The sequence below is a fragment of the Physeter macrocephalus genome, chromosome 4 (assembly GCF_002837175.3).
Source record: "Physeter macrocephalus isolate SW-GA chromosome 4, ASM283717v5, whole genome shotgun sequence".
Taxonomy (NCBI): Eukaryota; Metazoa; Chordata; class Mammalia; order Artiodactyla; family Physeteridae; genus Physeter; species Physeter macrocephalus.
In genome coordinates, this window is record NC_041217.1 from 48,536,646 (window position 1) to 48,543,663 (window position 7,018).

Here is a 7,018-nt window from a genome sequence, read left to right on the forward strand (position 1 = left end):
AATGGGAGAAAATATTTGCAAATGAATCAATGGACCAAGGGGTAATCTCCAAGATATGTAAACAGCTCATGTAGCTCAATATTAAAAAAAAAACCCAATCAAAAAATGGGCAGAAGACTTAAATAGACATTTCTCCAAAGAAGACATACAGATGGCCAAGAGGCATATGAAAAGCTGCTCAACATCACTAATTATTAGAGAAATGCAAATCAAAACTACAAATCAAAACTACACCAATTAGAATGGGCATCATCAAAATATCTACAAACAACAAATGCTGGAGAGGGTGTGGAGAAAAGGGAACCCTCTTGCACTGTTGGTGGGAATGTAAATTGATACAGCCACTATGGAGAACAGTATGGAGGTTCTTTAAAAAACTAAAAATAGAATTAGCATATGACCCAGCAATCCCACTACTGGGCATATACCCAGAGAAAACCATAATTCAAAAAGACACATGCACCCCAATGTTCATTGCAGCACTATTTACAATAGCCAGGTCATGCAAGCAACCTAAATGCCCATCGACAGACGAATGGATAAAGAAGATGTGGTACATATATACAATGGAATATTTCTCCGCCATAAAAAGGAATGAAATAGGGTCATTTGTAGAGATGTGGATGGACCTAGAGACTGTCACACAGAGTGAAATAAGTCAGAAAGAGAAAAACAAATATCGTATATTAACGCATATATGTGGAATCTAGAAAAATGGTACAGATGAACCGGTTTACAAGGCAGAAATAGAGACACAGATGTAGAGAATAAACGTATGGACACCAAGGGGGGAAAGGGGAGGGTGGGATAAATTGGGAGATTGGGATTGACATGTATACACCAATACGTATAAAATAGATAACTAATAAGAACTTGCTGTATAAAAATTAAATAAATAAAATAAATTTTAAAAATAGAAAATGTTCCCTAAATGTTGAACATCACTGAAGGATAAGACTACCATACACAATGCAACAAGACAACTGTGCAAATCCCTGGCAACCTGAGGGCTGAATTGTGTGCCAGGAAAGTTCCTAGAAGGGCAAGATCAATACAAGCTGGTTTCACTGAACAAACGAGACTTCAGCCAAACTCAGAATGGACACAACTTGCACTGAAAGGGAGTGACAGGTTCTTGGGGTGAAGAGATTTGTTTCTTCAGGCACTGTGTGTGCACCACAGATGCAATGGTGAGCAAAGCACATCCGGTCCCTGCTTTCACAGAGCTGTAGTCCAGAGATCAGTTTCCTTAGAGTCCAGGGTACTGGTGGGTCATGACAAAAGTTGACATTTATTTAGGGCCTATAATGTGCCAGGCACTATGGTAAGTGCTTCACAAATATAATCTCACTTGCTCCTCACTGCAACTCAAAGATAAGGGGGGTTTCTATTATCACCATTTTATGGATTGGAGACTGAGCCCATTGAGCTAATTAGTGGTGAAGCCAAAATTCAAATCCAGGGCTGCCTAGCTCATGGGCCATTCCCTTTCCACAATACCCCATGGGAAATGATGTCAGGGGAGGGTGGATGGTGGAGTGCTTGGAAGGCCAGTGAAGCAGTCCATGTTTGCTGTGGAGGAAATAAGGTATTGGTTATCGGTTGTGTCTTCCTGCTGTTGCCTTAGCTGCTTTGCCTAAGTCAGATTCCCAAGGTTCACACACAGAATTCAGAGGACCCTCCAAGCAAGACACACTCTCTCCCTCCAGATCTCCATCAGCTTTTCTGCCATAGTGAACTGCAATGGCCATCTTGAAAGGAAATTTCAGTCCTATTTTATTCTCTCCCTTAAATCCTAAACCTATGAGAAACCATTCCCCATGGTTTTTCTCATCCGGCCCTATATTGGCCTTTTTTAGTTTTCCCAAGATCCACAAGAACCCTCACAGTTACCCAGAGACTAGCACACTAGTTTTTTAAGTGACATCTTACCACCCAAAACATATGAAGGAGAAGAGAGATGCCGCAAATTTCTCCTTAGCTTTTATTTCTCCATCTTCCCAGGGAGGAAAAGGGCATGAGAGAAGAGGTATCTGCACTCTCTCCACCTCCCGAGAGGATGAGGGATTGTTCCCTGCCCTCAGTCCTCTCCTTCACTCTGAGTTGGGAAATACTGCTCCCAAGGAGGCCAGCGAGGATCAGGAAGGGCAAGATGAAGGTCAACCCACCTGGAGGACATAGAACTGGAGATGTTACAGTAAATGTGGAAATTCTTAAGTTCATATAGATAAATCTGCTTATCAATTATAAAGCACTTCCAGAACAGGTCTTCATTTGAATCTCTCACAACAGTTAGGTGGGTTTTAATGCTGATATGACTTTTTTTTTTTTTTTTTTTTTTTTACAGTTGAGGAAACTGAGGTACATAAAAAAGAAGTGGGTCCCTAAGGTCAGAGAGGTAGAACTTGCAGCCAGGCCCTCTGAGCTCAATTCTGTCCTCTGTCCTCTCTGGCATATCCACTCAGGAACCCTGATTTGGATAAAGATGCCAGCCAGATAGGGATAGGAAAGCTTAATGGGCAGTGTCTATGATGTCATCGTCTAAGATTAGGGAGATTTGCCCAAATAGTTTAAATTTCATTTTGTACTCTCCTATGATTCTACCCTCCAACAATATGCCTTTTTCTTATAATAGTTGGCTTGGTCCTAACCAAATTTTAGAGTATTAAGTTCCATATACTCACTATTTCCGTGGAAAGAAGTGCTATTTTTACTTTGCCCTAAAACTATTTCTTTAAAATGATAAAGTTGCCCCTAGTTCTTGTGCTCTGGGATTTCATACGTTCATATTTTTATCCTATGATTTTCATTATTTTATAAATTTCAGTTATACTCCCCTCTCAGCCTGAGTCTTTCCAGAATGAAAAGCCCTAATTCTTTCATCATCGCCCACAAAGGCCTCTCTTGACCCTCTGGCCCAATTTAGGCGTCCTTCTCTAGACATTGGTTGGCTCTGTATGTCTTTGAGGTGTATCAGATCATCGGGCCCTCATCACTTTGTCCATTATTCTTTATAAAAGAGTGCAAATGGCTTCAGCTAAAATCAAAAGTAGAAATATTTGAGAGACACATTTAAAAATCAAGCAATTCTTTTGCTCCAAGTCAGCCCAGCATAGGCTGAATGAAAAAATATACATTTTTGCTTCAAGTCTGAAATGAATTTGAACACACCGCTACTAGGCAACCTTGTAATCTATTATGAAAATGACAATTTGCAAAGCACTTTCACATACATTATTATCTCACTTGACCCTCACATGAACCATGCATAGTAGAAAAAATGTATTATTATCCTCATTTTTCACATGAGAAAAGTAAAAAGACGAGTCTAACCCACAGTCAAACAGCTGGAATTAGAGCCCCAGTCACTGGCCTTCCATCGAGAGAATGGTGTTTTATCCACTGTGCAATATAGCCTTCCTTATAAACACTTGTGATTTACATTGAAGCACCAAACTACCTCTCTCTAAGTCTCTTTTGGTGGCCACAGCACAGTCACAACATATTCTATAGTTCTATTGAAAGGAAAGATGTTTAAGGTTAACCTAAACCCTCTTCCCTTTTCTCTCTACATGCTCTCCAGGGGCAATCTCAGCCACAACACAGGCATCATTGTCACCTCCACGCAAATGACTCCCAAATCTGTATCTCTAGGCCACACCTGCACTCTGGCACCAGAAAGGTATAAAACTGCATACTTGACATCTCTTGGATGTCTCAGTATGTTCTCTTTTGATGCTCCTCCTCTCAAATACCTATCCAGGAGCCTATGAGTCTTGACGTTTCTCTCTCCCTCCCCTTACCCCCACTGCTATATCCAATCTAACACCAAGTCCTTTCACTTTTACCTCCCACACAGCTCCCGTGCTGTCCATTTCTCTCCTTCCCCATAATCACCACCTTAGTCCAAGACCATCATCTCTCATTTGGACTTTCATGGACTCCTAACTGGTCTCCCTCTCCAGTCCTTCCTCCTCATTATAGACTATGCCATTCTGGCCGTGCCATCCCTACCCAACCCCTGCTTAGAACACTTCAATGGCATCCCATTGCTCGTAGGGTAAAGGCAAAACACCCAGAACTGGCCCACCAGCCCTGCCTAACTTCGTCCCACCTCCAGCCTCATCTCACAACACTCGCCTTCATTTCTTAAGCTCCAGCCCCACTAGCCTTCGTTCAGGCCCCTTTACTCACCATGCTTTCATTTGACACAGGGTCCTAGCATATTCTTCCTTGTCTTCCCTGATTATTTAAATTCCTAGAATTAGATTCCTAGAAGGCTCCAACTTCATACAGAGGTTCAAGGGTCTTTCCTCAGGAAATCCTATCTTGACCTCCCTGAGTTAAATTCTTCCATTATGCTTTTCATGGCACTGCTTGGGCATGGTTTTAATTTATGTCTGTCTCCCCCACCAGATTTGTAAACTTTTGCTCACCATCATATTCCCCATGCTGTGCTGAGCTTGGAACACAGAAGCACGTCAATAAATGTTTGTTAGATAGATGAATAAACTCACTAATGAGGAAACGGTTGTATGGATTATACATCCTCATTACAGAATACTAGGCAGCTGTTAAAAATAATAAGTCTATATGTTCTAATACAGAATGATGTCCATGACATATTATTAATTAAAAATAGTACATTACAGAACAGTATGAATACTATGATCAGTTATTTTTTAAACCTATGTATGTCTTTATTTTTAAAAATCTGTGTGTATGTATACATGTGTATGTGTTTATGCATATGTGTGTTTATGTTTTCAATGGCCTGCAATACACCTGAAACTAACATATTATTATAAGTCAAATATCAATAAAAAATAAACAAATACAAATAAAATAAAAAGATCTGCAAGACTAACACCAAACTGCTTACAGTGGTTGCCCTAGAGAAAGGGACTGAGACAGGATACAGAAAAATAGAATAGAAACTTCTACTCAAAAACTTCTTGCTGGTTTGACTTTTTTCAATGACCCTGTGGTATTGTAATTATTTTAACAATACCATTTTTAAAGATAATGATAGGACTCACCAAAGTTCAGGAAACTGGCCATTTCTATGGACAGCAAAAATAAAATAAAATAACCACTTTGTGTATGATTCCTCAACAATGATAAAGTTCAAGAAATCAGCATATTTCCAGCTCAGATCTCCAATCTAGCTGTGATGAAGAGGCAGCACGGTGTCTGGAGAGTAGCACTGACATATATACACTACCGAATGTAAAATAGTTGGCTGGTGGGAAACAGCAGCATAGCACAGGGAGATCGGCTCGGTGCTTTGCGATGACCTAGAGGGGTGAGATGCGGGGGAGGGAGGCTCAAGAGGGAGGGGATATGGGGACATATGTATGCATATGGTTGGTTCACTTTGGTGTACAACAGAAACTAACACAGTATTGTGAAGTAATTATACTCCAATAAAGATCTATTAAAAAAAAAAAAGAGGCAGCACGTAAGAGAACAAGGAGATATGCCAGCATGTGTTTGTCTCATTCTTTTTAATAACTGCTTAGTATTCCATAATGAGGATGTACATCACATACAACCATTTCCTTCCCTCACATGACCCATATACACAATAAACATTTTGAAAAAAATCACTGCTCTTTATTTAGTTACACAATCTTGGAAGGAAAGTAAGAGAAACAAATAATACTGTGAATTTTTCTTAGTTTACTTAGCTTTTTTTTGTTGTTAAATAAAAGTGATTATGTGTAGATACTTTTATTTTCCTTTACTTGCCGAAGAACAAATCTTTCGTTGTCTTTACCTTAGTTCCAATAGAAAAGATAGCGTTCTACAGCCATGCAGGCTGCAGAGGAAGGAGCAGGGACAAATACATGGGTGATGTGCAGACAGGATTATTCCACAGCTAATAGCACAAAACCTCACTTCAGTTGTCGAGAGAAGTGTGTGCAGGTGGATAGACCCACAGTTAGAGGAAAAGAAGAGGTAGATGTGTGGGAGTGATTTCTCCAGCAGGCAGCCTACAAGAGAGAACTGGGAAAAGTCTGTGAATATAGAATAAATGCTGTCACTTGGAGCTGCATTGACTCTTTTTTCAGACTAACTAATGGCTTAGATGGTAGAATAACCAAACGATGACTAAAATGTGAGTCAAATGCTTTCAAATAAAATCATTCTAAGGAAGCAGGAACACAGGCAAGCAGAGAGCAGGTCATTAGGGGTTCTAACCAATACTGTTAAACCTGAAGAAACTCACTCTCCTTAATGACTGCCTCTTTCAATCTAAGTCATTTTGACATTAGTGAGCTGGGGACAATCGATCTTTATTACTAGTGACATCTACTGATCAGCTCTGAACGGTGGGAAAGGTAGCTCCCAGTGGGGCTTGTGTACTTTTCTCAATCCTGATTTGTCTTCCTTCTCTCCTAGGGTCTCTCCAGCATGTCTTCTATTATCCCAAAAGGTGTCAGGAAATTCTAAAATTAGCTTCAAAGTTGGTATCTTGATATTTTTGAAAACTAATTTTCATTTAAATAGAAAAATAGCTCACATTAAGAAGTTTGGAGACTTCCCTGGTGGCACAGTGGTTGAGTCCGACTGTCACTGCAGGGGACACCGGTTCGATCCCTGGTCCGGGAAAATCCCACATGCCTCAGAGCAACTAAGCCCGTGCGCCACAACTACTGAGCCTGCGCACTTAGAGCCTGTGCTCTGCAACAAGAGGTCACCACAATAAGAAGCACATGTGCCGCAATGAAGAGTAGCCCCCACTCACCGCAACTAGAGAAAGCCCGCATGCAGCAACGAAGACCCAACGCAGCCAAAACTAAACAAAATTTTTAAAATAAATAGATAGGGCTTCCCTGGTGGCGCAGTGGTTGAGAGTCCGCCTGCCGATGCAGGGGACACGGGTTCATGCCCCGGTCCGAGAATATCCCACATGCCACGGAGCGGCTAGGCCCGTGAGCCATGGCCGCTGAGCCTGCGCATTCAGAGCCTGTGCTCCGCAACGGGAGAGACCACAACAGTGAGAGGCCTGCGT